The 23,850-nt window shown below is 35.0% G+C and overlaps 1 protein-coding gene and 1 pseudogene across 1 annotated transcript in view; one reads left to right on the top strand and one right to left on the bottom strand.

Annotated features, from left to right (window-relative positions):
- Positions 1-23,850, top strand: part of LOC141490707 (guanine nucleotide-binding protein G(s) subunit alpha-like) — a 258,393-nt gene that overhangs the window by 171,237 nt on the left and 63,306 nt on the right. The window lies entirely within an intron of this gene.
- Positions 7,693-8,344, bottom strand: LOC141504941 (large ribosomal subunit protein eL19-like; annotated as a pseudogene).

A 23,850-nucleotide genomic window follows, 5' to 3' on the forward strand; every position in this document is an offset into this window, starting at 1 on the left:
ATTAATAGACTGTTGTAATAATTGAGCTGAAAGGCCATGAGGGCCTTACTTTTAAAAGTTTTTATTGAAACAATAGGCAATATATTTTGATTTGCCATTTTAGTGAGAGCTCTGCAATAGCTAGGCTTTGTTTACTAAAGCATTTATTAAATCCACAGAGGGCACATAAAATTGCGCTGCAGCTGTCTGGGCTTTATATTGGACATCCCTGACTTAGATAATGGCTATGTGTATAGATAAAAGCAGAGAGATTGAAGAGATGTTGTAGAGATAGAATTAGTATTTGACAAATGTTTGGATATGTAGAATAAGGGATAGTGAAGGGCCAAGGTTAATATTCAGGTTGTAAACCATTGGTACTAGAATGAATTAATGATCATTTATTAAGCACTTACTATGCACATAGCACTGTACTAAGCACTGGGGAAACAAATAGAAAAGTAAGTCAGTCTGCTTTCAAGGAGCTCCCTTTCTAAGATGGAAGACAATGCTTAATAGAGGATTTTAGTTAAAAATTGAATGGAGGGGCAGCTAGGTGGTACAGTGGATAGAGCACTGGCCCTGGAGTCAGGAGTACCTGAGTTAAATCTGGCCTAAGACACTTAATAATTACCTAGCTGTGTGGCCTATTGCCTTGCAAAAAAAAAGAACAAAAACAAAAACAAAACAAAAAAACCTAAAAAAATAGTTGAATGGAAAGGTCCCATGGTCTTTAGAGTACAGTGGCAGAGCAGATGGTAATATATTACCTTTCATGTCATTTCTAATGAAAAAAATCATATCTTCTTCAGGTGCTGAACCATTTAGCAGTACCAGCAGTTTTTATGGCAATAACTTTGTTTTTTGAATTTTCAGTTGCTGTGGTTGCAGCACCTGCAGGCCAGGCCACATCTTCATGGGCTTCTATCCTAGAATGATGGCCACAAGGGCTTGATTAGAAGCAGAGTTGGATGTCTGGATGTTGCTTCTTTTCCCAACACTCTTGGACCTGCCCATTAGTGGCATTTGGTCAGCAGTTGATATTGGTTGAAACAAGGAAAATTGACCCCTTCTTCAGTGATTTTCCCCTTCAGTGATAGCTGTGAGGCATAAGAAACAGAATTGATGCTCTTGTCAGTACTTTTATTCCCAAAGCTCTTGAGTTCAGCATCTTAGAGGAGGATAGAGTAGATGGTGGAGGTGACATGACTTGTCTGGCCTGAGTTGCCTCTTGCTTTTCCCTCAGGGTGCCTTGTTGTTTCAACAGTGATGGTAATGCCATGGTAGGAAAGTCTGGTAAAGGAAGTTTGCTAGTGAAATAATTACTTGTTTTGGATACATTGTTTGATATGCATATGAGATATCTGGTTTGGTGATGAGGGACTAAAGTTCAGAGAAGATGGAGATAGAGACTTAGAGATCTGTGAGTCATCTGCATTTAGATAATAATCAAAACCATGGGAACTGATAAAGTCATCAAGTGAGAAAGTATAGAAAGAGAAAAAGTATCTAAAACACATCAGAGTCTTGGGGAATAGGGGCCAGAATATAAATGAAAAATCTAGCCTAGGAAACTGAGGAAGTGGTCAGAAAGGAAGGTGAAAACTGACAGAACTGTTAGAACAACTCAAAGTTAAAATTAAGGATTCAAACACATTATGATGCAGACTTCTAGAAGCATAAATCTGATTAAGAATCTTGTAGCCAGGGGTCACTAGGTAGTGAAGTGGATAGAGCACTGGCCCTGGAGTCGGGAGGACCCAAGTTCAAATGTGGACTCAGACACTTAATTATTGCCTAGTTATGTGACCTTGGGCAAGCCACTTAGCCTATTGCCTTGCCAAAAAAAAAAGTCAAGAATTCTGTAGCCTATAGCTTGTTTTATATTGGTTCTGAGGACAGACATTTCTGATATTTCACTCCTCTTGAACTTGTTCCCATGGAATTTGGAACCAAATCAAATCACTGTTACCATCCTTAAAAATTTTTTTCTACAGAGAGCCCATGAAGGAGAAATATCCAGGAGGAGATGATTGTCAGCAATGTCAAATGCTGTAGCGAAGTCAAGAACGATGATGAGAAAAGGTGTTTATATTTGGCAATTAAGTAACTGTTACAGTGGAACATTTCAGCTTAATGAAGAATTAAAGATATAAAAGAGGTAGAGATCTTCAAACTAAACTTCTAGCAAGCAGAATAAGTAAAATGCATCAAAGGTTCTTAGTCATCATGTGTGATGAAAAATGCATGGACTTTTTGACTTGCTGAATTTGAGTATCAAATAGATTTATCCAAAGTCATAGATTAGATTGTCATTGACTATGACCTTAAGGTTCCAGATTGAAGAATTGACATTTTGTGATTATGTGAGCATTTGTTAAATGCCTATTACATTCCTATAGTCTTTTTTTATTTTATTTTTATTTTAGGGGTTTTTTTTGCAAGGCAGATGGGGTTAAGTGGCTTGCCCAAGGCCACACAGCTAGGTAATTATTAAGTGTCTGAGACTGGATTTGAACCCAGGTACTCCCGACTCCAAGGCCGGTGCTTTATCCACTACACTACCTAGCCACCCCTTACATGCCCATAGTCTTGTGAGATACTATGTATGTTACCCCAGAATAGTATACTATATAGTCTTTAACACTGAGGACTTAACAAACTAAATGAGAACATAAGATCAACAGAATAGAGAGTGTAATAAACCTGCAAAGAAATTAGTGTAGATTGCTGAAGGTACCTAAGCTTTCTGAGCATACATTTCTAGATAAGTACTAAAAGTATATTATACACTGTTATACTTTATATTTCCTTAAAGCCTTAACAATAAGCTCTGCTCATGACAACTTACAAATTGATACAGGCCTCTTACAGTACAAACTTTTCCTCTAGTGTTCTTGTCTATATTTCACAAATGAGTAAACTAAAATATCTATGAAATAATTTTCCCAAGGTCATACCAAAGAGTGCACAGTAGAAATTTGAGGAATTGGATTTGCTAGTTTTTAAAGTCCCTTCTGGGGGGGCATCTAGGTGGTACAGTAGATAGAGCACCAACCCTGGAATCATGAGGACCTGGGTTCAAATTCAGCATCAGATACTTAAAAATTTTTTTTATTTGTTATTTAAGGCAACAGGGTTAAGTTACTTGCCCAGGATCACACAGCTAGGCCATTATTAAGTGTCTGAGGTCAGATTTGAACTCAGGTACTCCTGATCCTAGCTGCTAATTGCCTTGTTGTGTGACCTTGGGAAAGTCACTTAACCCCATTGCTTTGCAAAAAACAATAACAAAAAAAAATCCCTTCTAGTTCTGAATCTGTGCTCCTTCCTTGATAGATAAATGAGCTTTGGGTCCAATTTAAACCCAAGCTTTATGTTCCCAAGCGCTCTTTCTTTCTGCTACGCAAATATAGTAGCAATGTAGTCTTATTGTGATTGGGGGCTGAGGAGAGCTTGGCCAGAGATTGAGATGTGATACTGCCAATGGCTATTACCAGAAGGAAATGGGAAAGACCAGCAAAATTTGCTCATCCCTTCCAAAGCCCTATAAAGATGGGTCAATAAATATGTCTAATTTTAAAAAAATATTTTTTATAGTTGTGGCTCTCTTTAATAAAATGTGCCTTAATTTTTTTTTGTTTTTTCTTTAACTATTAAAATAGAGTATCAGTTACTTATATTAATTTCTAAACTCATCCTTTTACTCTCTTATAGCATACAATTGAGAAGTGTTTATTGTGCATCTGCCATGTTCCATTCCCTTCTGCAAAGGAGCATGTGTGAGAGCATTCTCATTTTCTTTCTTTTGGTCTGTGCTCATTCTTTGTAATTTTGCAACATTCATTGCTCTGTGATTTTTCTTTCTTTCCATTTACATTATTTTCTCAGCTCTGCTTACTTCATTTTGCATCAGTTCATATAAATCTTTCCCTTCTCTAATTTTATATGTATAGTTTCTTGCAACAGAGTTGTATTCCATTACCTTCATGTTTCTTATGTTTACTTATTCTTCAGTAAATAGGCATTATGTTTGTCTCCAGTTCTTTGTTACATTAAAAAGTGCAGTGCAGTTATAAATATTTTGGTGTTTATGGGATCTTTCTTTTTATTACTGATGTCTTAGGGTATATGTTTAGCACTTGAATCTTTGAGTCAAAGGACATGAACATCTGAGCCATTTTATTTTCATAATTCCAAATAGCTTCCAAAATGGTTGAACTTATTCACAATTCCATTAACAATGTACTAAAATGCCTATCTTTCCACCATTTAAGTGCAGTAGTCTTTTGTTACTTGGCTATTTTCCTGGGTGAAATCATAGCTAAAACCTCTTAAATCCAAGTCTTATAACTTGAAACATAAAAAGAAAAATTAAAAAGGTTATTATATTATGGTTAGTATATGAAACTACCCCAGTGACTTGCCTAAGGTCACACAGCTAGTTATTTACTTTCTTTTTGGTATCATATTCAAGTTCTTTGAATTTACTTAAATTCTTAATTTATTTTTCTTTCTTTCCTATTTTTCTATTTTTCCCCCATTTTAATTTACCTCTGACTCTACTGGTTCAAAATTATTCCTCCTCTCTGTCTAATCATTTATTTTAAGTAACACTTTCATTGTTTCTTTTACTTTTTCTCATTATTTCTCTTTTATAAATTTTATTTTCTGATTTATGGACAGTACCCTTTCTCATTCTCCTTTATTTTTTCCATGATGCTAAAACTTTTTTTTTGCAAGGCAAATGGGGTTAAGTGGCTCGCCCAAGGCCACACAGCTAGGTAATTATTAAGTGTCTGAGGCCGGATTTGAATTCTGGTACTCCTGACTCCAGGGCCAGTGCTCTGTCCACTGTGCTACCTAGCCACCCGGTAAAACTTCTAAAGAACTAGTACCCTTTTCTATTCCATTTCAATGTTGTTGTCTTTGTATGTCTTATACCATCCTCTCTATTTTCACCTATGCTTTAATTTTAGGCATTTTAATTCATGGGATCATATTAGATGGAAACAATGTTATATGACAGGAACCACTCAGTGTTCCATTATAAAGTTTGTACCCCTCTCCTCCACCTCCACTGCCCCCTACTGCTCTTTATATTATTATCAGTTTGCATTCCTGAGATAGTCTTATGCTGTTTTTGATTGTGTCCCTGTTACCATTCCAGATGCTGGCTGCCCTCAGGAACTTAGACTTTCATCATCTAGGTTGTATAAGGTGTTATAACTCTTTCTCATAGAAGGTGGTTTTCTAATGTGCAAACTCCTCCCAAATGAAACCTATTATATGGTAGCTATATATAGTTTTATATGTATTCCTCCTTTCCCATAGGAATGATCTTTATTGGGACATTTTCCTTTCACTCGTAGAATACAACTGTTCTATATTGCTTCTCTTCCAGTTCTTTCACACCTTTGTTTTTGTTCTATTCTCCCTCAGAAACCCCCACTTTGTTGAGAAACCAATGAAAAATATCCACTCACTGTTCATCTGTGGATTTGGTGGAATTTATTTTCTTTCTTCCCTTTTAATCTACCATTCTGTCATTCTCTCCACAAAAAAGATCAAGTCACTTTATATAGGGGATGAGGGAATTTGGTCCATGAAATATTAATTAAACTCAACTTTCCCTTCTGCAATTTTTTCAAATTTGGATGTGTAGTTCCTTAGGTCCATTTTCTCCTATGATGATATCTTTGTTGTTCCATTCCCTTTCCCCACCCCCAACCAGATCTTAAAAAAAATCAAGAGAATTTATTTCATTCCTTAGTAATGTTTGTCTTTCATTCTCAAAGAAGACCATTATATCAGGGGTGGGGAGTAGGGAGTAGGACTGTACTAGGTCACCAGCCTCATTTTCCCTTCCAGAGTAATCTGGATCCAGTGGCCAGATATGTATTTCCTTGATCATTGAACTTATTTTACAAATTTGTGTTTGTTGTTTGAAAAATTTGCAAGTCAGATTTTCTACAACACTCTCTGCATCTCTTTAGAGTTATCTTTCTCTTTTTCTCTCTCCTCCTGGAATGCTTTTAACTATCTTTATTTTGTTAAATATTCATCTTTTTTAAAATTTGATGATTAGCCTCAGGTTTATAGAACATTGTTTTGTGAAGCAGCTTGAGGGGTTTTTTTTGCTTTTTTTGGAATGTGTTATTCCATATCTCATCATTTTTAGTGAATGTGGAATAATCCTGTGGTATTTAAACTACATTTCCTTCATATTATGAGGTCTTTCTACTGACTGCTTACAAAATTTGTATTGCTCTATTTAATTGCTACATGCCTTAGAATCTGAGGTTTGAGATTTTTTTCCCTTGCAATGATTCTATAGTTTGATTCAATTAGTGCTTTATTGTCTATATACAGTGGTCTAAAGTCGTATTTTATTTTTCCTCTTGCATTGTAATATTCAGGTTTTTCATTTGTTATGCTTTTGTTTGGTCACTGAATAATCCCTGCAACATTCTGTCTTCAGGGTCAGTCACTTAGGAGGTGTTCTTTTAATACTTGTTATTTTTTGCTTCTCTTCTGTCTAATTTTCTTCCATATCAGTATTTTGGTGTTCCAATTTCTTTCTCTCTCTCTCTCTCTCTCTCTCTCTCTCTCTCTCTCTCTCTCTCTCTCTCTCTCACTTTTAGTCCTTTGGAGAGATTCTCTATCATATATTTTTCCAATCATTTTTTTGTTTTAATATGCATTGAAAGCTCAGATTTCTGATCTAAATTTATTCCAAGTTTCTTCTTTTAAAAAGTTTATTTCTCTTTTGAACCATTCTGAAGTTTTGTTGTTCTCTGATTTCTGGGGTGTTTGCAAAATAATACTGGTTTATTTTATTTTGTGTTGTTATAATACTTGTTTTATATGTTCTGGTTGTTTTTGAAGTTTCATGTATTCCTTTTTTCCCATTTTTATGAATATTTTTGTTGATTTATCTGCTTCTTCCATCTTTCATCTTAAATTTTTAGTTTTTCAACCTTTCTCTTCTATTTCCAATATCAGGCTTCCTCATAAGTTAACCCCTTCCTAGTGTACTATTGACCTCGTGGCTAGATTATTGAAGAACTTCAACCTCTTCATGCTCAGGATATGGAGCACAACTAAACCAGGTCCTTGTCTTAAAAAATTTTTTCCATGAAAAGGCCTGACCACAACTGGATTTGAAGTCTACTTTTTTTAGGTGTCTACATTTCCAACACATTCCGACAAATCTGTGGCCCTAACTCCCCCTCCCAGTTGCTTTTCCTTTCCCTTTTCCAATTGTTGTTGGGCAGAATTTGTGTCTCTAAACTTTTGTGGGTTGTAGAAAGGTTTGAAACTTAGTCACTACCATGGAAGATCTTTACAGCACAATACTGTACTAAATAAACTTGTTTTGTGTTTATATACCTCAGGGACTGAATGGGATCTCTCTGCCTGTTCAAGTGATCTCATTCCATACTGTCTCCTTCAGTTGATTGTCCCCCCTCTGTCCTCCCTATTTTTCACTTAATTTTAACCTCTCTCCTCTACTGACTCATTTCCTAAAGTCTATGAACATATTCATATTTCACTATCCTGAGGAAAAAAACCCTCTTTATCCTTTCCTCTTCTCCTAACTATAGTCCTATATACTTTCTGCTCTTGAAAAGGCATTCTAAAGTAGGTACCTCCAGTTTTTTTCCTCACATTCATTTCTTTCTTTTTTTTTTTGATGGGACATCCAAGACAGCCTGTCAAGTTTTATTTTATGAGCCAAATAGAAAGGTACTATGTACAGAGGAGATAGGGGAGAATCATGTTTTAGTCTCCTCCTCCTTGGACAAAGTCTTGATAATCTCCTCTTTCTTAGCCTGCAAATGCTCTATCCCAACACTTCCATGCTTCTTTGGTCTTAGAATGGCAAGCTTCAGCCTGGTCAGCCAAGAGTTTCTTTCAGGCCCTGTATGCCTTCAGTTTATGAATGTGCTCCATGAGGATCTGCTTATTCTTGAACACATTTCCATTCACCTTCAAATAAAAACTGTGGTACATATGGCAGTTTATCTTTTTTGGATTCATGGTATCTTCAGAGTAGATGGCACAGAATCCTCATTCGCCGCATTCAAGTCACCTTCTCAGGCATATGAGCATTGGCAGTACCCTTTCTCTTACTAATGCCCACGTGCCTGCCCTTCCTTTGAGCCAGAGTATTTTTTTTGAATCTGACTTGAAAATGCACAGTAACAGGCTTTCTGATGAACAGCCCTTCTTTAATTCGCCTCTGGATCTGCTGATGGGAATTGATGTTGGCAATTTCATTGGTCTCATTGGGGTCAAGCCATACCTTCTTCTTTCCACATCGAAGGACACTAAGTCTCTTCTGAAGCCTAAGCATACTCATGGCTTGCAGCTGCAGCATGGAAAAGGAAAGGAGAGAGCCTCACATTCATTTCTTAATGGCCTTCAAGTCTGACTTTTGATCTTTTCATTCCACTGAAACTAGATCTCTCCGAAGTTACTAATGCATTAGGCATTAATGCAATGTTTTTTGAGACACTACTTTCTCTTGGTTCTCCTCCTCCTACCTATCTGACCATTCCTTAGTTTCCTTTGCTAGATATCTTTATCTTCTAAAATTCTTAATTATCGAATAGCCTAAAATTGAAATTTGAATATCTAAAGCAAAGTTTTTATTTGAATTAAGGTATAAGATAGCTCAATATGGTAAAAAAAATTGGAGTAGAGATAATACTTCAAAAATGTTTGGATTAAGTTTTCACATATTTTTATCTTTTCTAACTTGAGTTTCATTGAAATCCACTCAGAGTGCTCTGCTGAATTTAATTTTGTCAATCTTTTAATTAACAACTACTTGTTTCCCTAAGTGAAAAGAATTCACTTTGTCTCATAGAGGCAGAAAGCAATGCATATATAAATTTTGCTGATGGATATCTTGAGTATTGAAAGCGACTATTCAATATATGCTTCAATTAAGTCGTAATGTATTTATTTAGGAAAACATCTATTTTGATTCTGTGATATCTCTTAAGTATAATAGTGTATGATATACTTTTAACATTTTGTAGTATAAATTCAGACTGCCTAAGCTGGTGAGACTTAAGCAGACTCTAAAGATATTAAAGAAGAATCAGCTTAGGCAGGAAAAAGATCAAGAGGAGCCTAAGTAGGAAAGAGTCTATAGAGACTTCCATTAGCAAACTGGAAAACTAAGATGAGTTCCAGAGCTAGGGCAGAAGCTATTTTTATTTTTTTCCTTTTGAATAAGGGTAGTCCTAGCATCACGAATACTAGTTTTAGTCAGGAGACCAATGGACCTCTCATTACGACAGAAGCAAAGATAGAGTCTTTGGGAGGATATTCTGGGATGGTAGAGACTCTCAGATGTCCCCAGGTTACATTTTAGTATATATTTTAATTGACTTCTCATATTAATAGTTCTGTATGTAATAAGCTTCTCTACTCTATAAAAATATTTTAATAGACATTAATCTAATTTGAAAATTATTATAAAATTTGATAGGAATAGATTATCAGATTAGAACTTGTAAGGAAAAGAATTTCAAATGCTTTATTAGAAGCTTAACATAAGAATACAGAATTTTTTCTAAAAATTTGCAAAGTATTTACTTAATTTAATGTTGACACAAAGTATCATGTCAGTTTTTAAAATTAATGTTTCAAAATCTTCAATACTATTCTTTGTTTATTCTTACTCACTTTTCTTCTTGCCTAGTTAATGTATAATTCTTCCAATTCTGCTTTTTTTCTCTTTCCATTATTTCTTAAAGATCTTTCTAGATTTTTTTTGGTAATCCCAGTACTTTTTGGTTTTAACTACAGTGTAAGTATTTTATCAAGTTAATGTACCAGAATTAGTTAGTCAAATTGTTGGCTCTTTTTGCTGTTTTTAGTTTATTTTCTGTGTGATTACATTTAATGCTACTTAGAAAAATGTTTGAAACCATGGTTCTTTTTTTAAACATCAAATTCAGAGTATAGTGAAAGTGTAATTTTTTTATAGAAAAATAATTTAATTCATTTTCTTTTAACCAATGAATTGTCTTTCTAAAACATCTACTAAGTGTTTGGAAATTCTAATGCTGAAGGAGAATAATAGGGGAATGAAGTATTTGGGAGAGATTAATATAAATATACTTACTATATAAATACATAAATCACTGATTTATCAATATACAAATCAAAATCAAAGCATTTAACTTTTGAGGTTTTATAAATTAATTCAGAGAGAATCAAGCAATTTTCCTCTTGGTTTCACAACTTAATCTTTATATTATTCAAACCATAGTAAAAAGAAGATAAAAAAATTCTGACAACCTGCTAACCTAATAGATTATCTACATTTACATGGTAATTACTTCAGAAGTCTTTCACATTTTTGGTATTACATTCTTGAATTAGAGTGTGGGTTTTGTTTTAGCAGTTCTATAGTCCCACACCTATTCACATATAAAGATAAATGAGGAACGTGCTCAAATTATCTATACTTAGACTGGAATTTTTCCAAATGTTCTAATACTACTTAGACTAAAAATAGCAAACTGAATTGGAAAACATGTAGTTTCGAGAAAAAATTTTTCATACCATTTATAGACTTGAGGATTTGATATGCTGGAATGCAGCATAATTTTTACATTGAGTCCCCTCTTTTTGACTTAAGAATGAGCTAGGTAGCGTAGTGGATAAAGCACCGGTCCCGGAGTCAATAGTACCTGGGTTCAAATCCGATCTCAGACACGTAATAATTATCTAGCTGTGTGGGCTTGGCCAAGCCACTTAACCCCGTTTGCCTTGCAAAAACCTAAGAAAGACAGAAAGGACGAAAGAGAAAGAAAGAAAGGAAGGAAGGAAGGAAGGAAGGAAGGAAGGAAGGAAGGAAGGAAGGAAGGAAGAAAGAGAAATATAGATTTTACTACCTATAAAGTTATGATTTTTTTGCATTTGTATTCATTGAAGGATATGTAAAAACCTTCCCTGGAGTTGAATCATTTTACAAATAACACTAGAGGTGTGGGGGCAACTAGGTGGCATAGTGGATAGAGCACCCAACCCCAACTGCAAAGACCTAAGTTCAAATTTCACCTTAGATACTAACAATATGATGCTGGATAAGTCACTTAACCCTCATTGTCTCCTCTCCCTCAAAAAAAAGAGGCCAGAACTGTTAAATTTATAGCTGATCAGACCCAGCACAACATAGATAATAGATTAATAGATGATAGATAATAGATAATAGATAATAGATTAATTAATGGTTTTCATGCACAGCATGAAGTAATACCTTTCCATAGATCTAGCCCAAATTCATAATTTTACTGATGAGAAAACTGAGACCCAGGAATGGTAAGTGACTTTTCCCAAGGTCATACAAGTAGTAATAGAGCCAACTTCTCTAACTTCAAAATCAGTGCTGTATACATGGAAAGTATTTGTCTTGGTCATGGTGTCATAACTAGAATGTGTCAGGGATAAGGCATTCCCAAAGATATATATACAGTGAATATCAGACTATAAGTGAATAAGTGGAGTATGAATTGCTGCAAGACTTGAAAGATGCAAGATAGTTGGGAAAGATATTGTGAAGTGGATGATTTTGAGCTGGGCCATGAATAATGGAGATAGAATGTTACCAGGGGAATTTTTGGAGGTTGGGAAGCACTGCAAAGGAATAGCGATGATAAAGTGCAAGAAATGTTTTAGGGAAGAAGAAAAGTGGTTTTTAATCTTGGTTTCTTACAATATTAATTTGTTTTCTGTTATAACTTATTGCTTTGCTATCTGTGAAACTTGCTAATTTTATTTTATAAGCATATTGATAATTAAGAATTGGAAGCAAATGAAAATCCTAATTCTAAAGTGGCTTTTTAGAGAAATCTCTTGTCAATTTTTTTAAAATTTTTTTTAGTTAGTTTTTTTCCCAAGGCAAATGGGGTTATGTGGCTTGCTCAAGGTCACACAGCTAGGTAATTATTAAGTGTCTGAGGCGGGATTTGAACTCAGGTACTCCTGACTCCGGGGTCAGTGCTCTATCCACTGCACCACCTAGCTGCCCCTCTTGTCAATTATTTTTGAAAAAAAATTATTCTAAGCTTAATCATCAAAAAGAACATTTCCATACATGCAAAAAAATTCCACATGAAATTTCAAATATTCATTTTATACTACTTGTTTTTATATTTTAAATTATATGATAAATTATTGACATGACTTTCAAAATCGTCATGTGTTTGTGTTCCTTCTGAACTTTCTTCTGATGTCTTCTGTGCTGATTTTAAAATATTTCATTGGCCTTCTTTTTTGGCATCCACATTGCTTTCTCCTCTCCTTTCCAAGTCTTAGTCTCTCCCCCCAGTTAAAAAAAATAGAAAAGAAAATGAAAAGAAAAATTCTTCTAACTTATGAACCTGATTAAATAAAACAAATTCATGTAGTTGTATGTCCAGAAATTTATTTTTCTTCACATCTTTCACCTTTTGTCAGGAAATAGTAACTTGCTTCTTCATAGATTCTCTGGAGATGTAGTTTATCTTTGCACTGAACAAAGTTTTTAAATCCTTCACAGTTGTTTCCCCATACAGTGTTGCAGCCCTTATGTAAGCTGTTTTACTGGCACTTTACTCTGTAGCAATTGGTCTACTACAGATTTTCTGAATTGAATTTTTAAGTGCTCAAAAACTATCCCTTTAATGATTTGTTCTAGAATTTTACCTGCAGTGAACCAAACTAGATTATGGATTTGAAAATTTTTGAGCTTTTGTTTATTTCTGGTTCTGACACATACTGGCTTTGTGACCCTGAATAAATTATTTAACCTCTCAGTGTCCTGGGTGACTAAAATAAATTTTAGAGGTGTTAATCTACATTCATAAAGAAAATTTCTTTATACCTAGGAATTCCCTGTACTAGTGAAAACTTGGGTCTAGTCCCCAGGTAGCATATTACTTTCTTTTTATAAAGTCCTGTAAGATTTTATAAAGTCAGGGAATATAAAAAGATATTTTACTGTATTCATGATCAAAATATATGTTACTGAATAGCATTACTGACAGTTCATACTAAATTTTCAAAGTCCTTGAATCTGTATTAAATTTCTTTTTGATAATTTTGACAAATGGACAGGAATTCTTTTCTTATTCAGTCAGTCAATAAGCATTTATTAATCTTTTTATTATCTTCCATTTACGAACCACTAATTACCCTCTAAAAATATGATCTTCTAAGTTATTCCAGATATATTTTCAGGATTCATTTAGCATTTTCTCTTCTAGAGTCATCTGGGTTCAGTGACCAGATTTGAATCAGGACAACTGGAGATGGCCTTGGATGAGAGGCAATCAGGGTTAAATGTGTCCATGGGTGTTTGTTCAGATACAAAGGAGAGTGTAATGATTTCAGATAAAAGGTCATAGCAAAATTCTATGAGAAACTTGAGAAGGGGGAAATCACTTCCCTTGTTGACAAGGGGAAGAGAAAATTTCATGGAAAAGGTGATGGCTGTGGTATGAGAGAAAGAAAGAATCATAAGTAGATGGTGATGGCAAGAAATCTGTTCCAAGTACCTAACACAGATCTGCTTAAGAGAATAAGAAGGGGCTGCTGTATAATTTTTGTTCCTAATAGATTTATACTTCTCAAGGATAAGGATTCTTTACTTTTTGTGTGTTTGCCTCTCTAACTAGTGTCTTGAAGATTTTGTCAATTGGTCACTTCAGTTGTGCCTGACGCTTTCTGAGCCAATTTGAGATTTTCTTGTCAAAGATGCTGGGGTGTTTGCCATTTCCTTCTACAACTCATTTTACAGATGAGAAAACTGAAGCAAATAGTGTTAATTGACTTGTCCAGAGTCACATAGGCTAGTAAGTATCTGAGGCTGAATTTGAACTCCAGTCTTCCTTGTTCTATGGCTAGGACTCTGGCCATTGTACACTTAATTGTCCCAGTATATGCTCATTAAATTGTATTGAAAATCCAGTTATTGACTTTGTAATTTGGTTGACATTCCATTCCCCCTTTATGTGCTCTGTCCAAGATTCAGATATCACCCAGCCCAGTGTATGACTTTTTTCTAGAAAGATACAAAGCACAGGAAAATACATACACAAACACATGGGGGAAACCTCCCGGATAAATAGACCCCCCCAGAAATTAATTGCTCCAACTTTTTGAAATCTCATGTTTATGTTTTACATCCCATCTTTCCAGTACAGTTAACTCTATAACCATAGAATAAGATTCAGTTTAAGGACATCAGTCAAGAGACCTAGACTTGACCATTTTATATGCTATCTAAAAATAACATCTGAGAGGAAGAGAAACACATACTCTTTTTTCACTGCCATGATCATAGAATCATAAAATTTTAAAGTTATAAAGGGCCTCAGAGGTCATCAAGGCCAACCTGTATGAACAGGAATTTCCTTTATAATATACCTAACAAGTGGTCATGGTACCTTTACTTAAAGACCTTCCCCAATTAATGGTGGTGAAGACAACACCTGTCAAAGCAAAATATATTATTATCTGCATTTTACAGATAAAGAAATTGAGAAAAATTAAATGACTTCTCTGTGGCCATAAATCTAACTTGAGAATTGAGATTAGAAGATAAATTTCTTCTGACTTCACATTCAGTGCTCTATCCACTTTATCACAGTGTCTAAAACTGAACTGGTTTTAAAGTCACAGAACTATTTCACCTTTTCATTTAATAGCAAATGATTGGATATGGATGGCAGCTAATAGAGAAGGAAGATGACTGGGAAGATAGTGAGAATCATCAGAAATAGAGAAGCTGAAGGTGGAAGGGTGGAGGGGGAAGATTTCAGTTTGGGACGTAATGAGTTTGAGGTGCCTAAGACATCCAAGTGGACATATACATAGGTAGTTGGTGCTATGATCCTAGAGCTCTGGAAAGAAGATGGAAATAAAAAGACTAGGAATTCATTTATATAGACCTGATGATTTAAACCTTGGAAGTAGTTGAGATCACCAAAAAAGAGAGTGCAGAAAGAAAAGTGGTTCATGTACAAAACCTTACAATCACCATGAAAGCTAGTAGAGCATAGTGAAAAGAGGATTGAATTTGAGCTCTGAGACCTTAGCCAGATCTTTTGACCTTTCTGGGTCTTTGCTTCTTCCTCTAAAATGAGCAATTTAGATGAAATGATCTTAAGCTCTCTTATAGTTTTAAATCATTTGAACCTATATTCATAAGATGAGTAACTATGAAAAGAGATGTCAGATATAGGAGGTAAATGAGACTGTAGTAACATGAAGGTAAGAGAGCTGATGCTCTCAAGGAGAGAGAGCGAGTATGTATATGATCACTAGTGTCAAATATGTTAGTAGTCATATGAAAGATTAGAATAGAAACAGAATGATGCAGTGAAATTAGTGATATACTGTAACCTTAGAAATAGTTGTTTCAGTAAACTAGTGATCACAGAAACTAGAACACAAAGTTTGAGGAATGATTGAATAGTAATAAAATAGATTTAACAAATTTGGTGTTATTATTTTTTCTTAGAGATTTGATAGTCACAGGAAGGTGATAAGACTTAATATGATGGGATGGCAGGATCATAGGAAAGTGTCTTTTAAAGCAGGGATGTCCAAAATTCAGCCCCCCTGTGAGTTTACTAAATGCTTTAGTAAACAAAACTGAGCTACCACAGAGCTCTCACTAAAAATGGCAAATCAAACTATATCATCTATTGTTTACATAGAAACTTTAAAAAGTAAGGTTGAATAACCCTGTTTTAAAGGATAGGGGTGAGCAACTAAGTTTTCTTTTAGAAAAAAGATCCATAATCAAGGGAGAGACTGAAGATGCGTAAGAAAGTCTTGGTTCAGCTTTAAGAGAACATGCAGGGGGATTTTAATGAGGGTTCAGGTGGAAGGGTCAGGCTAAGCAAGAAAGAAGGACCATCTTTTCCTCTTTGAAGGAAAGAAGAGATGTGTCCTAGTGCTTTCAAAAGTTTAAGAATTGAGGGAGTTCCTTTTAAGTTAAATAATTCTTTAGTTAAAGCTCCTGAAATTCAAACATATTTTTCCCTTAAATTATCTTTTGTTTTAACATCAGTCATTTCTGGATAAATTTCTCCCTATCTTCCCCAAATTAAAAAAAAATTAAGTAGAAGCAATCTGACACGAACTGTCTGATAGCATGTTCATCATTCCTTGCTCATAGTTACCTATCCTCTCCAAAGAAAGGAATGAAATGAATTTTCTGATCTTTTAAACCATTCAATTTTGTTTTAGAGCTCTTTAAATTTGTATTTTTTGTTGTTGTTGTACATATATTTTTCCTGATTCTATTTACTTCACTTTGCATCAGTTCATAGAATTCCTATGTTTCTCTAAATCCTTATGGTACAATAATATTCCACCACATGTGTATCTATTTTGTTTTTAGTTTTTTGCTACCACAAAAAAGTGTTCCTATGAACAGTTTGTTATCTTTTGAGATGTTTGAATTTTAGCTCTTTAGATTCATTGGGCATGAATATATTAATGACTCTTCTTGAGTAATTCCAAATTGTTTTTCAGAATACAGACTAATTCACACATCTCTTAATACTATATTAGTATTAATGGGTGGCTAGGTGGTGCAGTGGATAGAGAACTGGCTCTGGAGTCAAGAGTACCTCAGTTCAAATCCGACCTCAGACACTTAATAATTACCTGACTGTGTGGCCTTGGGCAAGCCACTTAACCCCATTGCCTTGCAAAAACTAAAAAAAAATACCATATTAGTATGTTTGTCTTCTTGCCACACAGTTGTTAGTGATTTATATTGTATCATGTTTTCATATAATTTTGATAGTTTTCAATTCTTTTGAAAGCTATTCCTGTGTTTTCACACTTGGGAAATAACTCTTAACTTTAATCTGTTTCCTGATTCCCTGTATACCTTGGATGTCCAAATTTTATCAGCTATTTTATGAAAAGACTATTAATTTCTCAAGTGACAGCTTTCCCTAGTTAGCTGCATTGATTTTTGTTTGTAAAAACCTTTTAAATTTTACATAGTTGAAATAGTATATTTCTGTTTTATAAACTCAGTCCTTTAATTAAGAATTCTCCTCACTGGAGGTGATACTAGGAGAGATTGAGGCTGGTAAATCACTCAAGTCAATGGAATTCTAAACTACAGTGGGCTAAGACAGTTAAGTGCCCAAACTAAGTCCTGCTTCAGTTTGGTGAGCCTCTGAGGGGACTACCAGGCTTCCTAAGGAGGGGTAAATTAGCCCAGGGCAAAAGTGGAACATGTTGAAGCTTCTGTGCCATTCAGCAGTGGGTTGTGTAGATCAGGCATTCACTTGAAACCTTTGTGTTCTGTGATTTTACATATTAATTACACCTTATTTTCTGCTTAGCTGCTTTCCAATTTTTCTAGAATTTATTATTTTTATTTAGTTTTTTATTGCAAGTCAGTGGGTTTAAGTGGCTTGCCCAAGGCCAGACAGCTAGGTAATTATTAAGTGTCTGAGGCTGGATTTGAACTCAGGTACTCCTGACTCCAGGGCTAGTACTCTATCTACTGCACCACCTAGCTGCCCCCCCCTAGAATTTATTATTAAATTGACAGTTCTTCAGTAGCTTATGCTCTCAGGATAAATATTTATTTTCATTATTTCACATCTATCACATTAAATTTAAGTATATTTATGTTCCATAAGAAGAATATTTTAGGTACTATTAAGTCTTAGATTCCTAGTTCCTAGACTATCATAATTATTTCTTATAAAATCTTACTTTCAAATTATTAATTTCCAGTGCATATAAAGACCTTACTTATTTTCAAATTTAATCCTTAAAAAACTTAATCCATAAAAAATTTCAGTATACTTGACTTAGACTATTCTTATAATACTTGATTTCTGTTTTGTTATAAAGACTTATTTAGGAGGGTTTGTGCTAATTAAATTTGAGAATATTATACTTCACTCAGTTTTGATATAATAAAACAATCAGCCCTCATAATGAAAGAGTGATCAAAATAACATTTGATCTTGAAATTTCCATTTTATAAGATGAGTAGATTTGACTGTGGCAATAGATTGCTTTCTCTTCCTCCTCTCCCCCCCCTTCCCCTGCCCACCAATCATTTGATACAGTTGGGTGTATCAGATTTAATAATAGAACTGAGACTTGAAATCCTGAAAGAAGTCAAAGAAAAGATGGAAAAAAAATTGGTTTTAGGTCAGAGGTATTATATATTAAAGGATTTTTTCCTATCTTCTTGTAATTTGCTCTTTCATTGTTTGATGTTGGAGAAAATAATGCTTTCAAGACATTCATTCATTTAGCATTCTATAATCCTGATGAAACATGGCTTGATCTAAGGAAAATAAAAGTAGTTTAAACTTGAATTTAATTTTAATCTGTTGTTGTTTTTACTTTTGTACTCCTCTAATGTCCATAGCTTTAAAAACAAATCTGAACTTTGAAAGCAAAAGATTTGAGGGATTTGGGTTGTTACTAATCTTAAAAAAAAACTTTTTTTTGGATATGCTACTTTTTCATTGGTTTCATACCACTAGGAAATGTAATGGAGTATTGCTTTTAGTGTAAATTAGAGGTAGGAACCTCAGTAATTTCACTGATATTGGAAACTCACAGATGAGGAAACTGCCTCTCTGAATGTACTTTCTGTGCAACTTACAGTCTAATTAGAAAGTTGCTTAAGTGTTGAGATGTTATATGACTTGCCTAGAATCTCACAGCTAGTAGCGCTGTATATGCTATGACTTGATGCCTTTCACTTTTAGTATATAGTTCACTGGAAAGTTCATTCTGAAATTCATTTATAGACATGATGGACCTTTTTTTTAAGGATGAGACAGATAAGCTAAAATGAGTGTACAGAATCAACAGGTTTATTTGATAGAGTTCTGATGGAGTTTATTTTCTCTTATGCTTATGTTTTTAGGGCTAGGTTCTTAGTGAATATATTGGTGTGCATCCTGCTTTAGATATATTAAGAATATTTTTGGTATAGTGGAAAGATTTTTGAAACTGGAACCACAGGACTTGAGTTTGAATTCCAGCTCTATTACTTCCTGTATAACTTTGGACAAGTAACTTAATTTCTCTGAACTCAAGTTTCCTCATTTATAAAGTTGGATTAGGTGACCCTCTAAGATCTTTTCCAGCTTTTACTCTAAGTTCTATTATGTATGTCAAATCTATTTTCCTTTTGCAAATTTCTGTCAATTTGAACTATCCAGGAAATAGTATGAAAAGAATTAGAATTAATGTGGTAATTGTTTCCATGAACATCATATGCTATAAACATGAAAATTGCTTAGGGAAAGGTCAATTATGAGCTGGTTAGTAGAATGAGAAATATTACCACCAATTTCTGTCAACTTTTCTTAAATTGCCTTTTCCTGATAAATATTGTTACATTTCTCATTTTAAAAGTTTTCTGATTTAGATGCAGAGTAAAATATACATATATATATATATATATATATATATATATATATATATATATATATATTAATATGGCCAATGTGAAAGTCTGCTTTGACTGCATATGTATATTTGTTGCAAGGATTTTGTTCATTTATTTTTTTAAAGTTTGTAGGTAGGAAGTAGGGACAAAGTAGTCAAAACAAACCTCAAGAAATTAGAAAGGAAAGGAGAATGAAAAAGAGGGAAACTAGAGCATTTTAAAAAATTCACAGACAAGAACAGAAGTCCACAATTAAATTTAGTCAAGCAGAAAAAAATTTTATATATCTTTTTGTTTTTTGCAAGGCAGTTGGGTTAAGTGATTTGCCCAAGGTTACATAGTTAAGTAATTATTAAGTTTTTGAGGTCGAATTTGTACTCAGGTCCTCCTGACTGCAGGGCCAGTGCTCTATTCACTGTGCCGCCCAGCTGCCCCTGTAATATTTTTTTAAAAGAAAAGGAAGAAGTTGTAATCAGGTTTTGCAGTTGTATCCTCTTTTTCTATTATATTACCTCTATGAAAATGCTCATTTTATTTGGTATTAAAAATAAAACATTTTTAAAACTGCTTTGACTTACATAATTGCATTATTCTTATTATCCCATCCCTCTTTTTACTAACTCTATCTTTTACTGATTCCCCTTATTCTTCCTGCTACTTATTTGAAATCAAATTGAGGCTTCCTTCCTTAGATAGTGTTTTGAGAATTTTATGTATTCCCAGAGCTTTCTCATCTTTGGAGATGATTTCCCAAATTCTTAGGACTTTACTAAGCTCTATATATTGATCATCATTCTTTTTTTTTGCATTTAGACTCATAGTTCTTTTTTATATTCTTTTTTTAATTTACTTTTTATTCTCATTTTCTACAAATGTTTTTTACATTAATAAAATATTCTTGTTCATGAGTAAACAAGATACCCCTCCCCCCATGAATATAGACTTGCTTGGGTGAAAAAAGTAAAGGGGAGAGAAAAAAAATTAAAATTAAAAAAAATAATGGTAATAATTGTAGGTATGGCCAGGTGGCGCAATGGACGAAGCACCTGCCCTGGAGCCATGAGCACTGGAGCCAACATCCAGCCTCGGAAACCCAACAATCACTCAGCCATGTGACATGCAAGCCACCTGATCCCCAATACCCTGCAAAAAACAAAAAGAAGAAAAAAAAGACCCAAAATAAAATAAAATAGTAATAATAGTAGGGGTGGCTGGGTGGCAGACAGAACATTGGCCCTTGAGCCAGGAGCACCCGGGTCCAAATCCGGCTTCAGACACCTAAAGATCACCCTGCTATGTGGCCCCAGGCAGGCCACCCAGCCCCATTTGCCCTGCACCCTCCCCCAAATAATAATAACGAAAAATGTGCTTCAGACTTTGTTCCAACACCAACAACTCTGTCATGGGTGGATCACATTCTTTATGATAAGTCCATTGCAAAAGTTACTTCCATATTTTTCCAAAGTTGCCATTGCTAATCGCAACTCCCTCCTTTCTTATTTCTCCACTACCATGTACTATATTTTCTCTTTCCTTTCACTCTGACCCTGCTGTAGGGTAGCTGAATGGCACAGCAGACAGATCCCTGGTCCTGGGGCCAAGAAGCCCTGAGCCCCCATACCACCCCTTAGGCCCAGAATCCACCTGGCCCTGTGGTCCTGGGCAGGCCTTCCAATCCCAGCCCCTTGCAAGTAGTAAAAAAAAAAAAGAAAATGTGTTATATCTGACCACTCTCCCCCCATGGTCTATCCTCTCCTCCTTTATTCACATCCTCACCCCTTCCCCCTGCTCCCCCCCTCCTTCTTATTCCAGATGCCTATACCCCATTGAGTATATATGGTGTTTCCTCTCCTAGCCACCTCTGATGAGAGCAAAGGTTCCCTCATTCCCCCTTGCCTCCCCCTTCCATATCATTGCAATAGCTCATTGTAATAAAAAAAATCTTATTATGTGAAATATCTTGGCCTATGCCCCCTCTCCTTTTTCTTTCTCCCATTCCATTTCCCTTTTTTTCTATTGACTCCATTTTTACACCATATTTTATCTTCGAATTCAGCTTTCTCGTGTGCTTCAACTATAAAAGCTCCCTTTACCTGCTCTATTAACTGAGAAGGTTCATATGAGTATTATCAGTGTCATTTTTCTATACAGGAATACATGCAGTTCATCATCATTAAGTCCCTCATATTTTCCCCCTCTCCTCCAATCTCTATGCTTCACCTGAGTCCTGTATCTGAAGATCAAACCTTCTGTTCAGCTCTGGCCATTCCAAAAGGAACATTTGAAATTCCCCTGGTTCATTGAAAGTCCATCGTTTTCCCTGGAAGAGGACATTCAGCCTTGCTGGGTAGTTCATTCTTGGCTACATTCTAAGCTCTTTTGCCTTCCGGTATATTGTATTCCAAGCCCTACGAGTTTCCAATGTAGTTGCTGCTAAGTCCTGTGTGATCCTGACTGCAGCTCCACGATATTTGAACTGTGTCCTAGCTGTTTGTAATATTTTCTCTTTGACTTGGGAGTTCTGGAATTTGGCTATAATATTAGGAGTTGGTTTTTTGGGATCTCTTTCTTGGGGGGATCGGTGGATTCTCTCCATTTCTATTTTGCCCTCTGCTTCTAGAATATCAGGGCAGTTTTCCTGTAGTAATTCTTTGAAAATGATGTCAAGGCTCTTTTCCTGATCATGACTTTCATGTATTCTCCAATAATTTTAAAATTATCTTTCCTAAGTCTATTTTCCATATCAGTTGTTTTTTCAATGAGATATTTCACATTTTCTTCTAATTTTTCATTTTTTTGGTTTTGAAGTATTGATTCCTGATTTCTGGTAAATTCATCACTCTCCCTGAATTCTATTCTTTGTCTGAAGGATTTGTCCTCCTCAGAGAGTTTTCTTATCTCTTTTTCCATCTGGCCAATTTTGCTTTTTAAAGCATTCTTCTCCTCAATAACTTTTTGAACTGTTTTATCCATTTGACCTAAGCTGGTTTTTAGCATGCTATTTTCTTCAGCATTTTTTTGGATTTCCTTGACTAAGCTGCTGACTTCATTTTCATGTTTTTCCTGCATCTCTCTCCTTTCTTTTCCCAGTTTTTCTTCCAACTCCCTCATTTGATTTTCAAAGTCTTTTTTTGAGCTCTATCATAGCCTGAACCCAATTTCTGTTTTTCTTGGAGTCTTTAGATGCAGGAGCTTGTACTTCCTCATCTTCAGACTGAGTATTTTGATCCTTCTTGCACTTATTTGCAAAATATTTCTCAATGGTCTTCCTCTTGTTTCTCTGCTTGCTCATTTTCCCAGCCTGGGCCTGGTTTTGGGGTGCTTCCTGAACTTTTGGGACACTCCCACAAGGGTCTCAGTGAGGCTCTGTCCTCCCTCCTGATCTGTGAATGACCATAAGTGCCCCCTTTGGCCACGGGGCTGAGGTGGAGGGGGCCCATGCTGTTCTATGGGGGGGCCTAGACTGCGATCAAGATCTGAATGTGGTCAGAACCCCAGAGTCCTGTTCCAGAGGCAGAGGACAGAGCTCTGCAGTCTCTCTTCACTCCCCTCCCTCAGCTCTAGATCATCATTCTTTTCAGTTGGATGTTCTTTTATTGCTTCAAACTCAGTATATTTCAAATCAAATCATTTACCCTCCTTAATGATCTTTCCATTTCTAATAATTGTGCTATCTGTTTGAACAGAATGAGGTAGCCTAGCCTTGAAAGCTGAGTCAATTTTGATCATTTCTTTCCCTTATTCTCCACATCAGTATGACCATCAGTTAGTCCTTGTGATTCTTTGATATCTCTTATATCTCTCCCTTCCTTTCTGTCACCACTGACAACATTAGTTTAGGGATTTATTTCATCACTTCACTGAAAAAGTTTCCTCTGTGATCTCCCTTTCTTATTACATGTAGGTAAAAAAAAAACTCTAAGAATCACAGTATGTGTTATAATTTTATTGCTGGCTGTGACTCAAAATTTAAAGCATTTAAATGGAGAGACTCTATTACACATATTTTGCCACAGCAGAATTAAGGAGAGTAAAAAAATCAAATTTGTTTTAATTGAATACACTATTGATGTCTAAATAATTTTTTTCTGGAGATGAGTGTCTCATATATTTTTGTTTAGTTGCTCTCAACTGTGTAAGATAAGATTGTCATTAAATTAAAGAAGCTATATCTTACACATTATAAAGCAGTCACACATGAAATTCTTTTTCTTTGTGAATCTAAGTAGATTTACAGAATTTCTGAGGCTGTACATGATGAAAGGCTCTTTAATGTACCCAAATGTTGTTTGAAGATCACTGTTGCAGAAAAAGTTACTATCAGCAGGGAGGAGTGAACATTGATCTTGTCCTTGTCATATAGATGGAAGATGATGGAAGTAGGGAGGGGGAAAGAAAGAGGGAGA

The sequence above is a fragment of the Macrotis lagotis genome, chromosome 1, assembly GCF_037893015.1.
Source record: "Macrotis lagotis isolate mMagLag1 chromosome 1, bilby.v1.9.chrom.fasta, whole genome shotgun sequence".
Lineage (NCBI taxonomy): Eukaryota > Metazoa > Chordata > Mammalia > Peramelemorphia > Peramelidae > Macrotis > Macrotis lagotis.